The 25,738-nt window shown below is 41.6% G+C and overlaps 1 protein-coding gene and 1 long non-coding RNA gene across 3 annotated transcripts in view; both read left to right on the plus strand.

Moving 5' to 3' along the window:
- The window catches only part of Nalf1 (NALCN channel auxiliary factor 1), a 522,611-nt gene that overhangs the window by 107,676 nt on the left and 389,197 nt on the right, over nt 1–25,738 (plus strand). The gene's annotated exons all lie outside the window — the stretch shown is intronic.
- Nucleotides 1–25,738, plus strand: part of LOC134482427 (uncharacterized) — a 203,434-nt gene that overhangs the window by 66,721 nt on the left and 110,975 nt on the right. The window contains exon 2 of the long non-coding RNA XR_010058520.1: nt 1–25,738. This exon is cut by the window's left edge and continues 42,644 nt beyond it; it is cut by the window's right edge and continues 110,975 nt beyond it. This is a non-coding gene — a long non-coding RNA (uncharacterized LOC134482427).

The following is a 25,738-nucleotide window of genomic DNA, read 5'->3' on the forward strand; positions in this document are numbered from 1 at the left end:
TGTTATCATGAATGTGAACACTTCACACACACATAAGATTATAGTTCATCTCCATGCACACGCAAGGAAACTGTTAACCATATTTCATGATAAACCTGGGGCTCCAGGCTCGAATGTCTTATCCAGCTCACTCATGCACTCCTAAGAAAACCCAAGATTGGAATGGTTTAAGTCTGAAGCTCCTTCACTGTCACCATCCCATAGCTGCTTCCCTGCACCACAGTGTGAGAACCAGCATCCCTTATGACAATGCTTAATACCACTGGGGTTGCATAAACAACAGAGTGCATTTACCCTGCCCTGCATCTGGCTCCAGGCTTCTGACTAAATTCTAATCTGAGATGGATGATACATGGATTTTCTTATTTCATGGTGGAATGTCACAGGAATTCCCTAAGGATGGCCTTCCTTTAAGATACTCAGTAGGTCTCAGGACCAAGAACATACAGGAACTGAAATATCAAAGAGGTTCAGAAACCAGAAAAAGTCTTCCTGAGGTATCTGCCGACATTTGTTCCTGTAGAGGGAGGCAGGCACCACTTGCATGTCAGAAGCTACTTATGCTATAACATCACTTCAATGGTGTCCTTAGATTGACATCCCACTGAGACTCCCATTCCTTTCAGAGGTCACAGTACTTCTACTGAGCTTGGGTGGACTATTGTTTAGTTTCATTAGTATACAGAGCAATTACTCATAAAAATATTTCATTTTAAGCAAGCTCATGCAAAGACTTCTATTTTAGGTCAATACTAATGTGTGATTTTGTTATTTTAAAACATAATTTTTTACCAATTCTTTGAGAATGTTGTATTCTGGGTTTTGGTCCTATTCACCATCAACTGAGCATGAAGCAGAGCCTTTCCTTTAAAACATAATATGCTTAAAGTGTGCTTTTACTGACTTACCATTTTGGTGGCTTTATGCATGCATGCAGTATGATGACATTATAGCCACCTTCCGCTGCCCTCTGCTGTCTGTCTGATTCCGTCTTCTTCCCGATTGTTCCTTCAGTGTCTACACCACAGCAGAGGATGTCATTCTTCCCATAGCAACTGCATCAGTCAGCAGTACCCCAAGAAGGACTGAGTGGTCCATGCAGGTTCCTCTTCTATCCTCCGTGGACTGTTGAGGGGCCCTCCCTTGGGTCGGCGTCTTCCGTGAGCAAAGGCCTTGTTACATCTCATTAGCAGTGGTTCATGGCACTCTTTCCCATCCTCCAGCTCTTTCCAACCCCTCTTCTATGGCCTCTGGGCCTGCCTTGGCTGGGGGAGTCACTTTGTTTTCAAAATACTTATCTAGGTAAACTAAAGAACATGACTGACCCCCAGGGAAATCTTCTGTATGATGAATTCTGATACAAATTCTATAAAATTGCGGCAGGGAGGTAAACTCAGAAACATTGTTACAGCAGGCTCTTCCCTCAGAGCCTAAGCACACACTGGCTGCCTGGACCGGCATATAAGGAAGAGAGGGAGTTTGTCAAGGCTGCTGTAGCCTTGGAGATACTCACCTCACACTAGGTTACAAGTTAACCAAATGTGGGCATTTAAGAGTATTCACAGGGGTGAAAGTGAAAGGCTTACACCCACTGTGTTTTCTTGCTGTGATGGGACTTATTAACCTAGAGGAATACTCAATATTTCTAGAGAACGTTTGATCTGCTATGCTTTTAATTTAGGCACTTCCCTGTTTTCCAGGGTCTGTCTTATTTTGTGACTTCCCATGTTAAGCCGAGAAGTTAGCATAGTATGCTTGCAAACGGTGGTGCCTTGCTTACCACCTCTTACCTTTCTCTGAACTCCTTAAATAATTAACTAGGGAAGCGAAGTTTCTTATAATTGAGGGGGCTATGTGTGCAAACTGACACACATCACTAGGACCGTCTGCCTGTATAGGTGAATTAGACCTGTGTGTCTTTTTCTGTAAAAGGAGTCATTACTTTGCTCCCCTGCTTGTCATGGCAACGGAAGTGGGTAAAGGAAGAGGGTGAACAACTTCCAAGCCTAAGACTGAGAAAAGTAGGTCACAATCAACCAATGCCAGAAGGCTGTATCTCCCGACCTCCTGCAGACCTGTGTAATGCTCACAGAACATCTCTTGCTATTTGAAATATGTCCTATGTCCTAAACATATTGGGCGATTCTTGGGGACAATAGCAAGAGCAGGCTGACTCGGGGGTGACTGCTGCAGGTTCCCAGATCTGGTACAGGGCTGGTCACAGAATCCCAATTCCATGTCTAGAGCAGTGCACATATTCCTGGTAGAACCACTACTGGTGCCCAGAGCATTTCAAGTTCTACGGGAATGTGAAAATCCACTTTATGTGTTTACCGTGAGTCATGTCTGTTACAGGTGTGATATACATAGTATTTGCCATAAACATATTGGTTGGAATGTCCTTATAATTAATTCCAATGTGTGGTAGAGAGTGTGCAATATTTAAAGTCATGGGAAGGAATCAAGAAAAGCTCCAGGAGGAAGTGTAAGTGAACTTCTTGCATGTGCCCTCAGGCTTGAGTGGAAATAAAGGCTCGCCACATCCACACAGAGCGATACCAAGACTCAATCTGCAGGTATATGTGTTCCTCAGCAGCACACCCCAGTGAGCATTCTTGTTTCCCATGGATTATTTTCTTTTCTCCATCATTCAAAACTGTTCTATCCTATTTATGAGTAGCCCCGAAGAGACTACTGCAAGCAAAAGAAAGATGTTTTAATTTGCAGTGATTGTAGGAAAATTTAAATAATAGTAAACATTTAAATTTATTATAACATAATCTGAGACGTATATCCTCAAGTGAACATTTACTGGCAATAAACTCCCCAAAGCATAAGTTCTCATTGAAAATTCACAAATTAAGGGCTAAAGCCGAGTAGGAGTCCTGATAATGTTGCTGTATGGATGACTTCGGCGTGGGACGCCTGCAGCACCATGTGTAGGGATGAAATGTCTGTGGGGTACATAGGGATGTAGTCAGGTTGTTTGCTTATGGATTCTTTCCAATTGCTCTATAAAGTCCTGCGATGGCTTATTTTCAGACCACCAATCATAACCATTGACAATAAAGCAATATGCCTCCATTCCTGTCCCCTCACCCCCGTGAGGGATGTATAGAGCCGGCTGTCATCCCTTCCCCACACCTTCTGCAAGCTGGGTTTTCTCGGAGATCAGCATTGATAAGCGGAACAGTGGGGAAAGATGCTAAGCATTCTGTCACTGGTCTGGGTTGAAAAGCCAGAGGTGTGACCAGTTGTCATGTGGGATGACGGTGTTTCCGAACAGACAGACTCTGAGAACAACTGTTTCCAAGCCTGCCGTCCTATGGGAATTATCAGACATTGCTCACACACTGATTTACAAGAAGGAAATGGCTGTAACGCATTCGAAATCATCCACACGAGTGTTAGTGTACACCAAGTGTGCAAATTGATAGGAGGTATCCGTAAACATTTAAAGAGATATCACAGATTTCATACCAGGCAATACTTCTGGAGGAAACTAATGGGTACTTAGAATGCTTGGAATTACATAACCCAGGCTTGACCCCAGCGAGTGAACTGAACCAGTAACAGAATTCCTGGGAATGACTCACACCAAATTAAACTCCAGAGTTTAATTTATACCATGCTCATTATGATTTTAAAAGGAAACTCATGTCAGGCACCCCAATAATGAAACTTAGTTCAAGGTCTGGCAGTATAGATCAGTGATAAAACTCTCGTCTATTATGCCCAAAGCATTGAGTTTTATCCCAAGCACAACTCTGAAAGATAAACAAAGCCCAAGAAAACACAAATGAAACCCAACAGAGGGACCAGAATCATCTTATTTTCACACAGTGGTAGCTGCAATCATTGGTTATGTGGGTGGGATTGTTGGTTCAGCCTGAGTCCCACTGACATACAAAATGGGAGAAATACTAATATATTTGTCTCAGCAAAGTTCTCAATAGCTTTTTGCAAAGAAGTCACTTTGAATAGTGAAGGATAGTAATATGAAGTAGAAGCTCGATCGTTTTCTGCATGTTGAAGCCTAGGGAATTAGATAGCAGGCAGGCTCTCATTGTTCATGTAATATATAGGTGCTTGATCTTCAAGTACCACACAGTAGGAGACACACTAAGCAGGTACTGTGAAGCGAAGTGGTAGGTAATTAGGGTAAAGAGAATTTCTTGGTTGTATTATCCTCAGCAGACATCAGTAAATATAAGAGGTGACTGGGATTATTCTTGGGACATCTGTCCCCTGAAGTTCACCATAAAGAAACTCACCAGAATGCCAAAGGCACTTGCATAGGACATGTTAGTTTGACTACATTTTAAAATATTTTTTTTAAATTTAAGATGCATTTATGCTTGTGGTTTGGAGGTGAAGTGTCCTGGATGGGTTCATGTGTTTGAACTCTTGGTTACAGCTGGGCAAGATGTGGGGGAAGGTCATGGAACATTTACCAACTTCATTGAAGAAAGTGGGTCACTGGGGCATGGGATTTGATGTTTTTTTCTAATTAGATATATCTCTTTACTTACATTTCAAACGTTATTCCCCTTCCTGGTTTCCTGTCCATAAGCCCCCATTCCATCCTTTCCCCTTCCCCCATACAGGTATTCCCCTTATACATCCCCCTTATTGCCCCCCTTATTCCCCTGCACTGAATTTCATGTTTTATATCCCATCTCTACTTTCTACTCATTTTCTGCCTCCTGAGCTTGGATACACTTTAACCAGCCAGTTCCCTGCTCCTGCTTCTGTGCCTTCCTTGCCTGTAACCAAGTCTCTCTCCATGATGGGCTGCTTCCCTCCAGAACTTCAAGGTAAAATTAACCCCTTCTTCCTTAAGCTGCCTCTGTTCAGAGTGTTTTATCACACACACACACAGAAGGGAAAATAAGACAATACCTAATATGGCAGTAGCTTTACAAGGGATAACAAGGTGGAGGAGGCAACTTACTTTAAGGTGGTTTGGCCCTGTTGATTTTAAAATGTGTTTGTGAGGCATATTTAATTCAATACATAAAATTTATACTTAGAGCATACATTTTACTATATTATACACACTGAAATTTATGTATAATAGATATGTATGTTAACATATGTTAACATTCACATTACATAAACATAGAAAAGGCTATGAACTTATATCATACAGTATGCATCGGAAGCATCATACACTATTATTACGTGTGTGTATACCATGTGTAATTCATCTGTTACTAAGGCAGATGAAGCTGGTAATCTGCAGCAAGATGACAATTGTTCGGTTTACAACCATGGCTGATATATCTCTCCCATTGAGCAGGTTACCTCAGTATCCTTTTTTAGCAGATGTCAAGATTCAATTTCTAAAGCCTCTTTGAGTTTACTAAAGAAAATCCCATAAGACAAATGTCCATATCCCCGGTGACTTCTTGTCTTTCCAGGCAACCCCTTTCCAGGTGTTTTTATTGCACTCTTTGAGCTGATGGGCTAGAATCATGGTTGGGAGGATGCCCACACATCTAAAACTGGGACTTTGCCTTTGCGCTCGCTCACTCACTCACATCTAGTCCTCAGGCTCCTGATGAATAAGTGTGGTTTTTAATCAGAGATCAAGGCATCCAGGTACGAGTGTGAACCTGGGCGATGTAGCTTTTAGATATTTTATTTGGCTTTGAAAAATGTATTACAAATACATGAACCATGAATCTAGTTTGGGTTTGGATACGTCAGGCAGACTGCTTAACAAGGAACCTGGCAGTTAATAGGGGAGTCCCCCGAGAGCAGGGGCAGGAAGTTCTTTTCCCAGGAGTGTGTCTTAGCTTCATTCTGGAGTCAGGACTATACTGCATTCACTGTCTGAACTCTTGACATGTAAGACATGGCAGCCTTATAGCAAGACACAGAGCTTAAGATTGTCATATGAGCACCATGGGCTTCCACCTCCCTCACCCCCTCCCCATTCCTAGACATGTTTCCTCTCAGCTTGGATTGTGACTACAGAAGACATGTAGGTGTCACGTTTTGTCTCATGAGATCGTGCTTTTCTAGGCATCTTAATGAGTGAGTGAATAAGCTCCCAACCCCTCTCCCAGTCTCTGTTTCTCTCTGTCCCTCTTCTCTCTTTGTAGTTGGCTCATTGTTAAACATAATTCTGCCTAAAAGTCACTACTAATTTCGTAAACGCAGTGTTCTGAGCTTTTAATCATTTTAAAGCATAAAGGGCTGGATGCACAATGGAGGCTTCCTCATCTTGTCGCTAACAAACAGTATACAGAAGCACAGAGCACAGCAGGTTCGTGTTACAAGAAGCTTGGAAACGTGTAAGACACTCTACTGGGGGTGTGACATCACTACTGGACATCCTCGGTCAATCCCCAGCTCCTCTACCCCTGTTCACTGAGCTTCACATGTTCTAGGAGAAGAAGGTGGGGACTGACACAGCGCAGTTCCATCACTTCCCAGAATACTGCTGGAGGAAGTAATCAGATCACATTCTGAGCAGATCACAGGGAGAAAATCCGGTCAACAGGATTGAGGAGCAGGGAATCCTGGGAAATGAAGGTGCTGTGTGTGTGTGTGTGTGTGTGTGTGTGTGTGTGTGTGTGTGTGTGTGTGTGAAGAACAGGGAATCCTGGGAAATGAAGGTGCTTTCTGTGTGTGTGTGTGTGTGTGTGTGTGTGTGTGTGTGTGTCTGTCTGTCTGTCTGTCTGTCTGACTGTCTGTCTGTCTATGGAGAGAGAGGAGGAGGAGAGGCAAGGAGACTGGCACTGCAGTATGGAGGCTGCTGAATTCATTCTCATATACAGAACTGAAATATTTTTCCTTACTTCCCTTGAAATGCATGCTCCTAGCCTTTGGGGGAGTCTGGAGTTGCGGCTTAGCTCCCGTGGTTCTGCATACTCAGTTACCTTTTCCCTGTGTCTGGAAGCACTCACCCAGTTAGACTGAATGGAAGGAGTGTGAGATACCCAGAAACCTGCTTACTTCCCATGATGACTGCAGAAAATAGGTCAGCAGGGCCATGTCAGGCTTACTTGGATTGTCATTAAGGAGCCTGATCTTTTTTTTTTTTCATGCATGTTGACTTTGTTTCATCAAGTTTAGTTCATACCATGCATGGTGTTGACAGCCCATCCTTAATTCTTATTCTCCAAATGAATGTTTTGGTTACTTTAAGTCACTTAATATACCTCAAGATCCAGTGAAAATAGAAGTTCAACGCTGTTAACCTAATATTTGCTTTAGGATAAAACAATTCTGGAATTCCAATTGCTACCTCTCTTACATGTGGACTGCCCACAAATGCCACTAAATTCACACAGACAGAAATGAGTAAATAAGCAATTTATTTTATTACGTCCAGCTTCAGTGTGGCTTTGAGTGTACCCAAGTAGGATAAGCTAGATGGCTGCCTCTGTGAAGAAAAGAAACAGGTGTGTTCATCAGTTTTGCTATATATGGTGGTACTACAACATATATTAAGAAGGTTGCTAGTCCCACACCCGCAGATCCCGGCCTGCAGCAGCTCTCTGCTCCCAAACCCCGTGGGAAAGAGACCTCACCGCCTGATCAGGTGGGCACTCCTGAGGCTGCAGAGCAGAGGAGACCACCAACACTGCCCACCCCTGCCCACATCCCTGGCCCAAGAGGCAACTGTATAAGGCTTCTGGGTTCCCGTAGGGGAGGGCCCGGGAGCGGCAGGACCCCTGCGCCTGAGACACCGCCGGAACCTGAAGGAAACAGACCGGATAAACAGTTCTCTGCACCCAAATCCCGTGGGAGGGAGAGCTGAACCTTCAGGGAAGCAGACACGCCTGGGAAACCAGAAGAGACTGCACTCTGTGCACATCCAGACGCCAGAGGAAAACACCAAACGCCATCTGGAACCCTGGTGCACGGAAGCTCCAGGAAAGAGCAGCGCAGATCTTCCCGGTTGCTGCCGCCGCGGAGAGGACTTAGGCAGTGCCCCACGAGCAAACTTGAGCCTAGGAACCACAGGTAGGACCAACTTTTCCCCTGCAAGAAACCTGCCTGGTGAACTCAAGACACAGGCCCACAGGAACAGCTGAAGACCTGTAGAGAGGAAAAACTACACACCCGAAAGCAGAACACTCTGTCCCCATAACTGGCTGAAAGAAAACAGGAAAACAGGTCTACAGCACTCCTGACACAGAGGCTTATAGGACAGTCTAGCCACGGTCAGAAATAGCAGAACAAAGTAACACTAGAGATAATCTGATGGCGAGAGGCAAGCACAGGAACCCAAGCAACAGAAACCAAGACTACATGGCATCATCGGAGCCCAATTCTCCCACCAAAGCAAACACGGAATATCCAAACACACCAGAAAAGCAAGAACTAGTTTCAAAATCATATTTGATCATGATGCTGGAGGACTTCAAGAAAGACGTAAAGAACTCCCTTAGAGAACAAGTAGAAGCCTACAGAGAGGAATCGCAAAAATCCCTGAAAGAATTCCAGGAAAACACAATCAAACAGTTGAAGGAATTAAAAATGGAAATAGAAGCAATCAAGAAAGAACACATGGAAACAACCTTGGACATAGAAAATCAAAAGAAAAGACAAGGAGCTGTAGATACAAGCTTCACCAACAGAATACAAGAGATGGAAGAGAGAATCTCGGGAGCAGAAGATTCCATAGAAATCATTGACTCAACTGTCAAAGATAATATAAAGCAGAAAAAGCTACTGGTCCAAAACATACAGGAAATCCAGGACTCAATGAGAAGATCAAACCTAAGGATAATAGGTATAGAAGAGAGTGAAGACTCCCAGCTCAAAGGACCAGTAAATATCTTCAACAAAATCATAGAAAAAACTTCCCTAACCTAAAAAAAGAGATACCCATAGGCATACAAGAAGCCTACAGAACTCCAAATAGATTGGACCAGAAAAGAAACACCTCCCGTCACATAATTGTCAAAACACCAAACGCACAAAATAAAGAAAGAATATTAAAAGCAGTAAGGGAAAAAGGTCAAGTAACATATAAAGGCAGACCTATCAGAATCACACCAGACTTTTTGCCAGAAACTATGAAGGCCAGAAGATCCTGGACAGATGTCATACAGACCCTAAGAGAACACAAATGCCAGCCCAGGTTACTGTATCCTGCAAAACTCTCAATTAACATAGATGGAGAAACCAAGATATTCCATGACAAAACCAAATTTACACAATATCTTTCTACAAATCCAGCACTACAAAGGATAATAAAGGGTAAAGCCCAACATAAGGAGGCAAGCTATACCCTAGAAGAAGCAAGAAACTAATCGTCTTGGCAACAAAACAAAGAGAATGAAAGCACACAAACATAACCTCACATCCAAATATGAATATAACGGGAAGCAATAATCACTATTCCTTAATATCTCTCAATATCAATGGCCTCAACTCCCCAATAAAAAGACATAGATTAACAAACTGGATACGCAACGAGGACCCTGCATTCTGCTACCTACAGGAAACACACCTCAGAGACAAAGACAGACACTACCTCAGAGTGAAAGGCTGGAAAACAACTTTCCAAGCAAATGGTCAGAAGAAGCAAGCTGGAGTAGCCATTCTAATATCAAATAAAATCAATTTTCAATTAAAAGTCATCAAAAAAGGTAAGGAAGGACACTTCATATTCATCAAAGGAAAAATCCACCAAGATGAACTCTCAATCCTCATCATCGGTTGGTTTATATACAAGTGTGCAATTTCTAGGCTTGAAAGTAAAATGATGCTATCTGGTGCTGGATAGAGGAGCCTTATTTTTTACTATGGCAGCTTGCTATTTTTGTAACATGGTGATTTGGTTGAACACAATAAAGTACAGTAGTAACTGATCTCCCCTTCTTCCTGGATGAGTGAGGAGATGATTAAATGTTGATGTCAGCATCCTTGAGCATATTCAGATGAGCTTCTGCTTCTGTTGAAAAGGATGCTGTGTTTGATTGTGGTCCGAAGCTTTGAAGCACTACTTGGCATCTCCTTCCTTGGAGGTCTCACTGTTTAAACATAACAGATTTGATAGCTTGTTGGTAAGGTGAGGTCCAGCTTGTCTCCACTAGGTCATCTTCATGTGAATCCAGTGGTTATACGGTTTTGTTCTAGGGATATTTCATTTTTTTAATAACGGTTTTAGCTGATATTCATGGAGAGAATGAATCCTTAGAACTGTGCCACTAGTGAAAGGAAATCCTGTCTAGAGTATGTTTCTTTACAAAGCTGTGTCACACCATCCTTTGGGCCCTCTGCTGGAAAAGTAGAATCAAGTCTCAAATAATGCCTTTTAAATTGTATCCTCTAGTATTATAGATGTAGGACAGTACTGTATCATACCTCTGTGGATGTAAAATAGCTTGTACCTGCTTTATGATACGTAGTAGTGACCGTGCTTTATCAGAGCTGTTTTTAATGATGTTGCTCAGAATGTTTTCTTTCCAGATGATGATTGAGAAGCTAATTTAAAAAAAAAATGGTGCCAGGTACTACAAGAGTAACAGAACTGTGCTGTTTTCTCGGGTTTTGTTTTTTTACTTTTTTTTTTTTAATAGAGTGTGCTGGATGTCTCTACAGTTTTGTTCAGATGACTGCAGAACCTGGAAAAGCTGTTGCTGCTGTTGATGCATAACACACTGCTATTATTGGTCTTTTTATATAAATATAAATATATATATATATATACAGATATATAATTTGAATTTTTTGAAACTTTAGCTGTGCTGTCACCTTTGGAAAAAAGTATCCCTGTTTACTGTGTTGAGTTGGCACTGTACAGAAATTAACAGCCATATTGGTCTAGAAATGTTGAACTTAAGTTTTTTCCATTTGTACAGGGATAACACACTGTATTAAATATGTAAGGTCTTATCTACGTGGGTTTGATTACAAAAACTAATAAAGTATTCTCTAAATTAAAAAAAAATAAAAGCAGAAAAAAAAAGGTTGCTGTGACCACTACTCTCAACCCAATGTGACTTCTCTTTTGAGTGGTCTGTCCTTAGGAGGACATGGTCTCAACTGCAGTGTGTGTGTGTGTGTGTGTGTGTGTGTGTGTGTGTGTGTAAATAGACAATGATTAGGTCAATTATTAGTCTCCCAGTCCTCAGCCAACTCCTCCCATTTTTGGGTTTAGCTGACACACTACTGTAGTCATGGATCAGGCAGCATGAAGAATTTAAAGATCCAACTCACTGGCTGTGACTGTTATCAAAACTACAGCACATTATGCTGGGAACTGTAACTACTCCAGTGTTGAACAGGTTCATTGTGCCTTCATGGAGATTTAATAAGGCAGAGATATCTCATGTGAGTTTCCCGAGTAGAATATTAATAAGGAAGAAGGCTTCAGAGCCACAGAGTGAAAAATGTGTCAAGTTGGAGAGGGTGGGTGAGGCATCTGAATGTTGGTAACAAATGAAGGAGTCATGAGTCTGGGAGTAGATCAGGCTGGAGATGGAGAGAGCAGGGATGGGGGTGATCTGAAGAGAAAGAAAGCAATTCAAGGGAAAGAGGACCCAAGATAGCCTAGGGCAGTTGTTGTGTTTGGGGAGGTCGGCCTTGCAGTCACATGTATAGTAATCTTGACAGGATGAGATGAATAACACCCTCTCTGCAAAGCATCTGCTGGAATCTGCTAGAGACAGGGAGGGATGCCTGGTGTGCAAGACCAGGATTAAATGGGAGTGGGTGCACTGAGTGAGATACAGCAGGATGTTCCAGCCATGTCTCCAGGTAACATACGAGGAAGAAAAGGAGAGGGAAATTTAGTTAGAATGGGAAGAGTGAGGACTTGATTTTGACTATGCTTCAAGTTCTGTCTGGGTATTAGTTATTAATATAGATTTACAGGTAGAGTGGGGATTTGGAGCTGAGCAAGAGATCAGAATGGATTAAATTTTGCAGAGTTTTCTAAGTAAGCTTTGGGGTTTTAAGAATCTCCTGAGAGAGAAGGGCTGTGGAGAATGGAGAGCTGGGATGGTAGATTAGCAAAGAAGAACATTTAGCCGATTGAAGAGGTAGGAAGGCCTTGCAGTACAAGCTGGGAGACAGATCAGGCGATAGCATCGATTAATTGTATAAAACACTAGGAAATCCAAAGGATCCAGCTAGATCAGAAGCTATGTATCCATCGTTGACCTCCACAGGCATTCAGCAGTTGTCAAGGGTGACTAAAATAAGGACACATTGGTAACCTGAAATGTAAACATATTTATGCAGTACATATTGGAGATCGTGCAGCCCTGCAGAGGACAAGGGGAGAGTCTCAAAAGAGATCGTAGCTGCCTGTACCCATTGGAGACAAGGCAGCCTTGCAAATTCTCACCATTCAATTCAAAGGCGAACAGTTGGGACTATGACAATGTTTTTAGGATGAATTCCTCAAGTGTTTAGGCAAAACCATGTAGCCAGGAAAATGCTTACCACCTACCAATAAACTGTTTTGACAGCAAAGTAATGTAATAGAGTTGTAATATAATTGAAATATAATTACCTGTCCAGTGGCACTCCCTAGATACACACGGTTAGCAAGCATGGGTGGGCCAGGTGACTGAGAGACTAGAGTTTAAATACTAGCTAATTTTAACATTCTTGTACTTCCACAGCTTCATAGCTAATGGTCACAAATGAGGCAGTGAAGGGCCTGGTTAAGAACAAGGATGGTGGTGGGGGTTAATCTTCTGTTAGTTAAGGAAGCTGAAGCTGATGCTGAACCTAAGACTCAGGTCTACTGACCAAAAAAATTCTCATGTTTTGTATGACCCAGTATTTAGTTTTCCTTTATGCTTTCATTAGTTACCTTTCTCCTTTCAGGGACCAATCGGTTCACATTTTGAGGATCTAGCCCATCATGACGGGGAAAGCATGGTAGCTCTCAACAGGGATAGTGGGGATATGAGGCAGAGCTAGTCTATAGAACTAGGTTCATTCCTACACGTATCATTGAGCTAGTCAATGGCTTCTACAGGCTCTACACCATCTCAAAACAGCATTACCCGCTGGGAATCAAATGTCTGAACATGGGAGCCTGAGAGGGACATTACACATTCGAACAATGATACAGTTCTAAGTATTATTTTCATTTGTTCTCTGCAGCATTACAAAATCCTGTTTCCTTAAGGTCCCTGTTTAAGTAAGCTGATTAGATATTTTCTCCAAAATGATCTCTGAAGATACTGTCAATTTATATATCCCCAAGTATAGCAGCATGGGTGAGTTTAGAGTAAGGGGGAGAGAGCCTTTTGTTCCTCAAGTGAGGCAGATCTGCATAGGCTTGGATCAGGGGCAGCTGTAGACTGTAATGACAGGGTAGGGAGGCTGATATCCAAGGGATACCATCTAGAATAATACCCTTAGGAAGAAGGACATGATGCATCATATTTTTGTATCTCAGAGACAAAATGATTGGGTCGTAGCTGATAGAGAATATGGCCAATTACAGTTGAAGAGAGAAAAGTTCTCTGTAGTGGGTAGACAGCTGGGCAGCACACTCTTGACAAGGCTAGGCTGAAGCTTTGGACATTCATGGAGGGATAAGTCATTGCTGCAGAGCCTTGCTTTGTGATACAGTTCAGCTGCAGAATCCAGAAACAGAAGGGAAAGGCTAGTTCCATCATTGGGGCCCGTAAGCAGGCAGAATGGTGGGTCTAACTGTGAGAGAGCATATCGGAGCTGCAAACTTCAGCTTTGGAGACAAAAGTCAAACATAAATGGGTTAAGAAGGAGAAATGAAGCAAAGCTAAGTACATTGAATCCCATTCACTGCCACGCCATAAACATGGCTGCCTCAGCAAAAGTGAACAAACCAGCATCTGACATCTGCAGCAGATGTTCCCATGGTGCTTTGCTTTCTCCCCAGATTTCTGAAAGAATTTGAAATAGGAGGGATAAAGGCTAAAGATACTCACCAGCTCTATCCTGGCTTGTTGAGTTCATCCATTCTTTGCCTACCTTGGCAATATCTATGATACACTGACAATAGATATAGCATATTCAGGCTGTGCTTTATTTTGATCAACACACTTGTCTCTGCTGATTCTACAGAGATGCTTCTAGGCTTCCCGAGTTCTCCTCTTCTTTATAAGGCTTCCAGTTCATGTTGTCCTCACCCTTTGCTCTGCGAGTGAAAGGTGATCCATACTGGAGATCACTGGGCACTACCCTCAGGTTTGCTCACTTAGTAGTTCTATGGCCAGACCTCAGTTCTTTCAGTTCTATTACTTCCCAGGTGAGGCTTACATTTCTAGTTCAGTGCAGTACTCATGCAATTATAGATTCAAAGTACATTGGACTGCTGCCGGAGAGTAAGGCAGATTGCATGATACATCTGTGGCTGTCATTGAGAAAAGTGATTTCTAACTTTTTTAGTCCCTAGTGGATGTGACTACTGTTATGGAGTTGAGAGGAGACAGATATTGTGTAAAGAGCCTGGCTCAGAGGAAGACAGCTCTGACAGGACATTTGTGAGGGACACGGCGTGTGGGCATGTCTTGAGGTTGGTGGAAGAGCTGCTTGTGGATGTTGGGGGCAGGCCTCAGCAAGTGTGCAGTGAAAGTTGGTAATTCTTGTTCCGCCAAACACAGCAGGGAGTTGGTTTCCCCACGTTCAATATTCTCACTTAATGGCGTTTTGACCTCTTCCCTTACAGAAGAAATTATTAAAATGAGCATCCCCCCCAAAAAAGAGCCAAGAAACATTTCTTAGGTCCTTTTCTCTACAGCTCTTGGTAAGAACAGTGGAGGCTTTGGTTCTCTTTATACCAAAGTCTACTTGACTGTACTCTATGGCCAGGTCTGCAACTAGTGTACAGTAATCTTAGTCAATAAACCATTCCTCCTAAACACTTTCCTATTTAAATATTGCCGTATCCCCTCTCTATTGCTAACCCGGTCATTTTACAGCCACTTTATGGAAGGAAGTATTTTTGGCATGCAACACATAATGATGTCTCCCAATGTTGTTTGCCTGCACAGAACTTGAAGAGTCAGGATACCAAACAGCTCTCTCAAAGCACAGTTCTAGCGCTCTGTGGATCTGAGCAAGGAATTAGAAGGAGTTTAATGAAGACAGCTACTCTTTTCTACCCAGCCCTTAAAGACTTTGGGAAAGGCAAGACTGAGGTGTAACTCCATGGGACTGTGCAGAGACTCATTCTATGGGGTGATTGTTACATCCGTTTGAAATCAGGAAGCACAGACCCAGGTGAATTGAAATCCCTTTTCCAAATGCCAAGATTCTGGCTAACCCTGAACCTTTCAGCACTCTCCAGTCCTTGCTAATAATTTCACAGAAAGAAATGCTAATGAGTCTGATGCCTCCGAGACAGTCTGAATGGTCTTGAGGGAGGAGCATTGATGAATGGTGATGGGAGATACTGATGTCTCCCTTGAGACTGGCAGGAACGGGTTTGAAGTGCTCCCTCAGTGGACATCCCTTGCTGCACATCCTGCTCTTCATCTTCCGAGGTCAACTGCAACCTGTACACTTAGCTTCTCAGACTTGGACAAAGCATCGTCAGAGAAATCAGGGGGTGGGGATCTTCTATGTCTTCCACTTGAGGCTCATTTACTTCCTCTCAGATGTAACACACAACGCCACAGAAAATCTCCTCTAATTTTAGAAGTCTGTACTTCCCATATGTTTTGGGAATCCCATGCATAAGTGTTATATTTAATAGTTAGCTTGCTGTCTGCACTGTAACTCCACCTGTGTCCTCCCTTAGTACCTCTCAGATTTATAGCTGATTTTTAGTAATTATATTTGTTAAACACTTGCATAGATATGTCTATTGTACATATGTATATATGTATGCACAGTTTTATGTATATTATACATATGTATATTTGTATGCATGTGTATATATGTATACACATACATATATATGTATATTATACATATGTATCAATAAATAGATCCTGTAGAATACATTCACTGTTACTCATCTGTGTGTGTGTGTTTAGGGATGACCTCTGGGTACTTGAGATTCAATGACCTATCTGGAGGTTCATCCTAGGAAAAGACTATTTCTTCTTCTCTCTGCAGTAGCTGTTGACTGCCTGTTACTCTTCCTCTAAAGGTGGGACCTTGTGAAATTTTCCCGTGGGGTCAGCTGGATTTATCGTTATGCATTGTGTTTAATTAGGCAGCATATTGTAATTTCATGGCTGCAGCTTCCTCTTCAGGTCTATCTAGCAGCAGGCATCTTATTCCTCCAGCTCTTACCACTCCCTCTTCTCTGGTGTTTACTGAGCCATAACTGTAGGGTGTGGTATAGATACACTGTAGGTGTGGTGTAGGTGTGTAGGGTATGGTGTAATTGTGGTGTATGGTGTCATGTGGGTGTAGTATATAAGTGTGGTATAGGGTGTGATGTGAGTGCTATAGGTGTGGTGTACGGTGTGGTTAGGGTGTAGGCATAGGTGTAGGTGTGATGTAGGTGTATCAAGTGGGGTCAGGCACCCCACAGTTAGCTGTTCTCTGTATGGCAACTCAGTTTTCCAAGGAAAAGATGACTCACAGTGACTAGCAAAATGCTAGTCTGGAAGGGTCAGGGAAGGTGCAGGACCTTCCCTGCTGAGATCTGAGGGATGTGCTCATCACAACTTCCTGGGCTGGATAACATCTGTGAGTTTCTCCAGGAGAAGGACACTTTACATTAAAATTGATCATGAAAGATTTAAGAGCTGGGAGAAGCTTTGCCACTTTTCTGTTCCGGTGACTTCTGTCTATCCAGAGGTCAGCCGAAGTTACTAGTGAGGAATTATCCTGGTCATAGGAGTCATCCCTAGAGCCTTCAATGCCAGCCATGAAATCCCATCCTCTAACTTGTCCTGAAAACAGTGTTTTGACCTCTGGCGGATGCTGGATTTATCCTCTTCACCCCTTCTAACATTTATCTTACCTATGAGAGAAAAGATAATAACTGTGTAGACCTGACACCCTATAGAGAATATTTTATAAAATAAATCACATGAGGCTCCTGGCAGGGTGCTGAGCAGGTAAGATATAAGCCATGTAGGTATTCAACAATTTACTAGTATTGCCTGTTTATATCAAAACCCTCACTGGGACATAATTAGATTCCTTAAGAAAGCACAGAGAGTGAAACTGCATTCCACAGATTAAGAAGTAGAGGCAGCCTATCGTTTTGTCATCTGAAGTTGAGAAGCATCCATTGTCTTCATTTATCTCATTGGATAGTCAGTGTGTGAAGTGCTGTCTTCTGAAGAGTGAGGGTACTCCAAAGAATGTAATTAAATTAACAGTGCATTTAAGAGATCCGTCTAGCATAACCCAGAAGCTGCAGTGGTGGTGCAGTGAAGGGTACAGGATCTTCATACAGCAGATCTGGGTCAGGCATGTCCTGGGGCTGCAGTGCTACCTCAAGTGTTCAGTTTGTTGGGGAGCAGAGCAGCACTCTCTGTGGCCTCAGGTTTCTGGGCAGCCTGGGGGTCTTCTCCATGTAGGTAAAGTGTAGCTCGTTGGACCTGCAAGCTCATTGTCTGCTTTGTTTGTGAGTGGGCAAGGCCGGATGCCATCTTTGGAAGCGTACAAGGGAAAGCCTTTGGATTTAAGGCATTAAGGTGCTGCAGCTGTAGTGAGAAATGATTTGAAGAGCATCTGCTGAAACAGCTTTGCACCTTTTCACCCGAGCCTTTTACGTGGCATGACATCTCTCTGCCTTTCCCCCCCTTTTCTAGCACAGTAAGATTATCAGTGTAGCCATGCACCATCTGGTCAGATTCCCCTCCCAGAAGTGAAGAGGGAGATGGAGACGACGCTGGGTGGTTTATGCCACTGGGTTTGTCTATGTTGTCTCTTCTGCCTTTTAAACACAAGCAATAACCCTGAAGAAATAACCTCTTACATTAAAATTCCTTTAACTCCCAAGGACTCTGTGCTTCATCCTGGATCTCTGCTTGATTCAGATTCTCAGAATTAGTTTTTTTATGACTTTTGTCCAACAGAATCTTAGACCTTCTCTCTTCAGTTGCCCTTATTGCTGTCTGTTAGTCCTGGGCCTCTTCCTTCTGCCTTTTGAATCATTCCTGGAAATTTCACAATCTATTACTACAATCTCTTCTAGTGGAAGTCAAAAAGACTGGTAGAAATCTCTGAATTCAGGGACATTTTAGATACTTTTTTTTTGCCAAATTGGGATGAAATTTTTAGCCATTGTTTTTATTTTAGGGTTCAGTTTAAGTTAGGTGAAAATAGTTTAAAATATTTTGGCATGCAGTACATTGATATTATTAGAGGATTATTTGAATATTTTATTGGGGCTTGTTTTGTGCAATTTCAGATCCTCCATATAAAAGTTAGGCTTTTGCTTCTCTGAAGTCCATCTAAACTCTCCTCTCTCCATTAGCATGTTCTTCTAATTTTTACATATACTTTTATTTTTAAGACTAAAATACAATTACATTATTCCTTCTTCCTTCCTATGTAGCCCCCCAGTCAAGTTCATGGCCTCTTTTTCTTTTGTTTATAATATGCATTTTTCAGTCTGTATAATGTTTTGTGTATTATTTGGGATTGAATAATCAATTTGTCTGCTCTTCCTTAGGGCAGACTACCCCATATCATGGGCACAGCTTCTTTGATATTCATAAGCATCCCAGTGTCACACCAAACTCCCTGTTCCTTTCTTTGTCCCCTACAGTCTTTCCATTCTGCCTTTTGCAATGTTCCTTCAGCGTTAAGTGTGAGAGTTGTGTTGTATGTGTATCAATTGGGACTGGGCTCCACATTTTGATCGGTAGTCCTTTTTTTATTCTTATAGTGGTCTTTGTCTGTTGTAAGAAATGTTTCACACATGAAGAGTGATGAATACATAGGCAAAGGGACAAAGATTTATCATGTAATGCTGGAGTATGCTGTTTTTAAAAAGTGGCGTTGTAAATTCTTTTCTAAGATCCGTGACTCCACTAGTCCAGGAGAGTTGGCTTGGTTTCTAGTACCAGGGATGACTTTCATCTTGAATGGTCCTGTGTAGGACTGGAGAGCTGCTGGCTGCTATTACAGCATGTGTACCATTACTGCACCCTTAAGTGGTTGTACCAGATGGTGGTTATTCTGGCTTATAGGTGTCATAGCTGTGTAGGATCCCTGCCATATCCTTATTTCACTGTTGACCATCTTCATTAGAATCTATCTGTTATTTCCAGGCATGTTTCCTACTGAAGAAAAGAAAAGATATGTCGATAGTTAAAACAAACATTCTTTTGTCCCTTCCACTTATGTTCCTATAGAAGGCAGTGTTTAGAAGTAGTATGGAGAACACTCTGAAATTTTTGCAAACTGCCCTAATATTATTTCTTTTTGTACGATCTGCCAAGCAAATTCTGAACAAACTTAGATGTTCCCAAGGTGATAGGATGTTATACAGCTAACTGAATTTCCTTCATGAATACATTCACTTCATGCTAGGTTAGAGCGAATGCAGCAGAGGAGTGATGGCCGAGATTGGTGTGGGTGGAGTCCTAGAAGAATGTCCTGTGAACATTATGTGATGTTCCAATAAAAGATCAGTCTTTTAGACCATGAAACACACTGACATGCAAGATGCAACAATTTCCCTAAAGTTGTGAATGGATGGGGGAAATGGATGATTAAATAATCATCAACTGCTACAGCATTTCATGAGAAGGAGAAATCAATTTTTGAAAGAAAGAAAAAGAATGCAAGAAAAGCTGTTGTTTGAAATGATTTCTCAAGAAGCTACTAGAATCTAGACTATTTTATTCTGAAACATAAGAATCACAGGTCCTCTTTCTATACTTAAAATCCACGTGAAATGCATGCTGAAAGGAATCATCTTTGTTGCTTCACAAAACTACACACTGATGCCACATGCAAACATATTAGCTCACACCAACAGGCTTGGGTTATTGAGAAGACAATTAGAAGGAGGGTAACCTGTGTCTTCTCTTTCCAGTGCCAGTCACCTGACATATTTGACCCAAGTATCAGATTTGAACAAAGGTGTCCTAGGAAGAACTGACATCCAATTAGTAGTGCATATTCCACCTACAACCGCAAATTACCCTTTTGTAGTAGTATGTGTAAGTCTCATGGAATGAGATGCTGAAGAAAAATAGAGAACTCATTGTCTCATTCTGATATCAATGGTACAGCAGTTCCACCACAGAGCCAAAATGGATAAAACTAGCATGTATCTATGTCTTGAGAAGGAGATGCTGAAAATAGGAGACACCACACTTGAGAGATGTGTTGTTATGTCATGTTAGTGGTGGTTCACGAAACCATCATCCTCATTTGTAGTATCCACTAGCAGTGCTTGGCTATCAAGATCTTAGTTTTCATTAATTAAAAAATTAAAACCAAACGTTAACTCTCTCAGTCACACTACCCACTCGCAGGTGCTCAGAAGGCACAGCCCATGGTGTGATTCTATAAAGCAGGGTAGATATGGAGACTGATCTGATAGCAGAAATAGATGATCCTTCAAATCACTCAGGAGCAAGGCCAGAGTTTTGGTTGTCTAGAATATTAAATAATCATATAAAATAGTAATGCACTTATTGTCAAGGTACAGGAATAAAGTCTTAAACAGGAGCCTCCCATAACATATTTGCGATTCTTCAGGGGTTGAAAATCTGAGTTTCATTTCAGCATTAAGAATGGACAATGAGACATGAGGGTGATGCTGGTATTGGTGGTGATGATTAAATATCATTATGGTAGGGCTTGTGGTGATAATGACACCTACAAAACTATCATATGTATGAGGCACCCTGGATGTCTATAAATGTTATATTTTATAGGAAATTGTTGTAAAGTCCTTAAGAAGGGAAGAGACATATAGAGAACCACTATGCCTATATTGCATGTGTTTAATTCAACTTCCTTCCAACTATTCCAGATGTCCAAGAGAATTTAAAAGATTTTGTTTGTAACTGAGTGTCATATCATAGACCTCACATATAAAAACACTTTCATTGTCCAGTGCCAATGAGTGGTTTAAATTGCATGTTGTAAAGACATTTACTCAGTGCTTTGTTTAAAATGTGTAGGAGAATGTCTCATTGAGTATTTAATATGTGGCTCCCAAGAGAGGAAATGTCTCAGAAGGGTTTCTGCAGTCCATAGGCTGTGCTGACACTATTGGTGCTGCTGTAGTTTTGAGTGGAAAGAATCAAGTTCACAAAAGATTGACAGGAGTGGGGTGGGTGGGGTGGAGAGATGGCGTACAGTTAAGAGCATGAAGTAAACTTACAGGGAGTCCAAGTTCTGTGCTCATGTCTGGTGACTCACAATCATCTATAATCCCAATTCTATAGGATCTAAAAGACTTTTACCTCTGAATCTCTCTGTCTCTGTCTGCCTGTCTGTCTCTGTTTATCTGTCTGTCTCTCTGTCTCTCTCTCTTTCTCTCTCTCTCTCTCTCTCTCTCTCTCTCTCTCTCTCTCTCTCCCCCTGTGTGTATGTTCCTATCTGCTGTCATCACTTAAAAATAAAAGGAATTCCTTTGTAAAGATTAATCAGAGTTACAAACTTCTCTGGAGGAGATATGGCCTCCATGAGTGCATTACTATATGTTGCTGTAGCATCAAGTGTTTTATTCCAGGTTTTGATGAGAAACATGCAGATCGGCAAACATCACGTTTCCTAGGATGCATTCTTGAGTCAAAAGCGTTTATACCACTAGCTTCATTGTGTGAGGAGTCTGCTTCTCTGGTAGATCTTTGTCTTTCGCATTAACCCTAGAACCCACTCAGCACCACGGACAGTGCAATGTAAGCAGTGCCTGCCCAGCACCATGGACAGTACAAACAGAGCCAGCACAACCATTCCTGTCTCCTTAGGTCACATAAACTTCATTCTACTTCTGTCTTGGTGAAAATTAACCAACGTTTGAATGTAGACATAAATGAGACTGATTCGTTGTGAATGGTTCTTGTGGCCTTGCCTTCAATATTTCACAAAACAAATGCATTCTTTTCAGTCAACTATTTTATTCTATAGTTTACAAAAAGGTTTGGACTATATTTTGTGCTAAAATACCATTGTTAGTATTACTGTGGTCTGTTTGGTTTCTTATAAAATTTATTTTTATTTCCCATGATCTTCAGCTTATTGTGAATTCTGATTAATATAAAGGGCAAATCGTTAGCTATGGATAAACAGTTTTATTTTGAAAATTGGAGGCTTCCTAAGAAATGGAGAACAAGAGTAACATGGTGAAGAGAGTTGAACAATGGTGAGATTGCCAGTTGAAATCAATGATTGAAAATGTCTCAACAATAGGATGTTTCAAAACCCTTTATTCAGGATAAACATTCAATTTCTCCCCCGATTTCCAAAAATAGTGAGAGTTTCTTCTTTCTTGGAACCAACAAGGAACTTGGCCTACATATCTTTCAAGAACGTGTTGGTTCATCTTTTGAACATTTAAAAATGTTTTAATCCTTCCATAAGGGCCGTGTTGTAAGATTACTAAAGTCAAGGTTTGTGGCCTTGTTTACTCACCTTATGTTCAGGTCTTTACACTATGCCTGCAACATGCACATGTCAAGGACAGACACTATTTTGAGATCTGATAGTAGCATAACAGGTGGTTCAGGGTGTTAAAAAGGGGAATGAGGGATAATGGAAGAAAGGAAGACATTAAAGGGTAATTTTTTGTTTCAAGTAAAAATTGCTTTTCTTCTCAAACTAACAAACAAAACCCAAAACAAAACAAACAAATAAAAACAAACCCTAATTTCAAGCCCCTAGAAAGAAGGACTACCACGACTTCCAAAGGCTCTGGCTATTGTCTGAATTTGAAACCTTCAAACAAGCACTTCCTGGTGAATGGATCGATCTTATTCATTTATAACACAAGCATAATTGTCCAAATAAATTGGGCCTTATAATATTTGAGATAAGAAAATCACACATTTCTAATGCCAGAAAGGATAGCATATCTTCTTAGGGTTCACATTGCAAGGGAAAAAACTAGGACCATAAGGTAAACAGTGTCACTGACACTTAAAGTTCGTAGGAAGAGATAGCGGGGTCAGTGCACAGATAGTTCAAGCAAGGAAACAGAATACATCAGTTGGTCATAGAAGAGAGACTAAGGGAAGCTCAGTAAGTCAATGAGAGGACTTACTGGAGAGCTCTGAAGAGTGGAGTTTGCCACCAAAGTCTTTATGTCGACGATGTCACTCCAGAGTCAGCTCTGTAGATGCAATGGCAAACTTACCAACACATGCTTCATGTACTGAACAATGCAGCTGAAATTTTATTATACTGGAGGAAGTGCGTACTTGAGCTTCAGGACCTACATCAAATGCCCATGCCCGAGCTACAGTGTGGTGTAGTAGGGACCTACATCAAACGAATACTCCACAGGTGTCATGCAGAGCTGGGAGAGAGAGAGCATTCATCCTCGTAATTCCATTCTCGACAACTAAGGACTAATGGATCTAGAAAACTTTCCAAACAGAAACAAGGCATTCTTAAATCAGGCAACCGAGATTAACAGGCAAGCCCCGCTATCCATGGAGTCTAATTAAATTGTTTATCATCAATAACAGGCATCTATATTTGTGAATTAAAAGTAAGTTAGGTTGAGCGCAGCAAATCTGAAGGGGTCATATGATTTAATACGAAGGCCCTGAAATGTGTTGGATTTTTGTTCCATCCATAATAAACATCTATGCAACCGAACTCAATTGCCAATGGGAGAAGAAATGTTAAGAGGAAATTCTTGCTGGTTGACAGTTTAGGTCAAAATACAGAAATGTCACAGGTAGCAGACCAGAAGGCTTTATATAGATCCAGTCAGAGCCTGCCGAGCACATCTACCCTCCCCAGCACTGCCTGTTCTGTGTGAGCCAGGACTCTCGTGGCCTCCCTTCTGCTTTCAGCATTATTTTAATATTTTTGGATGACATTGTTTTGCCCGGGACTGATCTTGTTTTTCAGTTACAAAGTGAAACTGAATGCCTTTAAAGCGGAATTTCCATCTAAATTGAATACAGATCCAGGGTTGGGAAGCAAACAAATTAGAGATACAGAAATAAATATGATAGTGAATTGTTTAGGGCAAAAGCCTGATGCTGTGGAGTTCATATGAGGCACCACGATATAGCGTGAAGCTACGTTCAACCAGGTGAAGCAGCTGTTAGTGGATTCTGCCTCCATCAACTGCTTGTCTAGGTATCTCGTGGGACACACATCTCAGAAAAAGACTGGAATGAAATAAGCATTCTGTATTGTCTGGCAGTCAGAAAAATAATCTGTTTACCATTAGGACCAATAAATGGTGTGTACTTCTGTTGGGAGAGTCAGGAGAAAACGTTTTGTAGATTTTTTTTTCTTTTTTCTTTTTTGTCAAGGCAGACTGGATCCTACTGCTTCGAATTCTGCAGCTTCCGGTCTTTTCTTTCCCTAGTTTAACAGATCACAATGATGCCCTTTTTGCCTCTTTCAGACTACCTCACTCTGTAGTGCTGGCTGGCCTAGAAGTTGGTGTGTAGACCCGCCTAGCACCCAACTCACAGAGATCTGCCTGCTTCCTTAGTGCTGGCTACAAGGCAGGAGCAACAATGTTTTTAGTTCAATAGCTTGTCTTTTGTTTAGATGTCTTAGTTATTATCAGTGGTGCTACCCTGGTGAAAATGCCAACTCCCCATTGTCTTTTTCTCTTGACAAACCTTCAGTACTTGGAGCCACAGCTCCAGTAAATACTGTGGTCACCCCTCCCTCTCTCTCTCCTTCCCCTGCTTCCTCTCTCCTCTCTCTAAACGTTGTTGCTCTTTCTTATATATCTCCAGTGCTGGTAGTTGGAAAAATAAACAGGCAAGCCCTCTCATACTGCAAATCTATTTCCAGATATAAATTCTCAATGGAATTGTGATGATGAGAGTGATGATGATGATGGTGGTGATAGTGATGATGGTGGTGGTGGTGATGATGTTGATGGTAATAGTGATGATGGTGGTGATGATGAAGATAGCGGTGAAGAAAAGCAATGCCTCCTGAACTGCACAGTGTCGTCCACCAAAACACTTTTTATATGCGTGTGTGTGACAAAAAGCCAAATTATTTTCATTTTGCTCTCAGCAGAGGTTGGCTGCTAATTAAACCTTTTTAATGTGATAGCCTCAGTCTGGGAGAAAAATTGAACAGATAATTATATCGCTTTCCCGAAGTCTTTCTTCCTGTGCCAGTATTTTGTTCATACCTAATGGTGTTGCTTATGATCTTGCTCAAAGTTTTTATCTTGTTTTGAGCTCCTACACCCCTGTGCCACTGCAGTTCTATTTGCATCAGAGCTGCAAACATGTTGCATCTATCTTAGTGGCCCAGCAGAAGAAGCAAGCTCATCCTGGGTGTGCTTCCCTATCAACTGCAGTCAAATTCCTGACCACAACCAAAAAGCTGATACTTTGGGCCCCTCCATGACTAAAATATCTTACAAGACAGGCCTCAGGGTACAGCCATCACTCCTGGTTTTCAACATAAATCTAGTTTAAATAAATTAGAGAGTTTCATTACAGGAAAATTGATACTTTAAGTGTTCTGTTGGTCTTATAAATGTGACAACCCACGGGCTCTCATTGTTCCTGTCAGAATGAAAAACTAACAGCCAAGATGTTTTAACTTTGTAACCACCTTCAGAGAGGGAGAGAATGGTACTTTGAATCAAGTCTCTGTCCTGCATTCAATAAGACTGGAGCTAAGGACACCACAAACAGCCGTGTGTACTCTTCTTGCTCAGTTTGAGTTA

The sequence above is a fragment of the Rattus norvegicus genome, chromosome 16 (assembly GCF_036323735.1).
Source record: "Rattus norvegicus strain BN/NHsdMcwi chromosome 16, GRCr8, whole genome shotgun sequence".
In the NCBI taxonomy this organism is placed as follows: domain Eukaryota; kingdom Metazoa; phylum Chordata; class Mammalia; order Rodentia; family Muridae; genus Rattus; species Rattus norvegicus.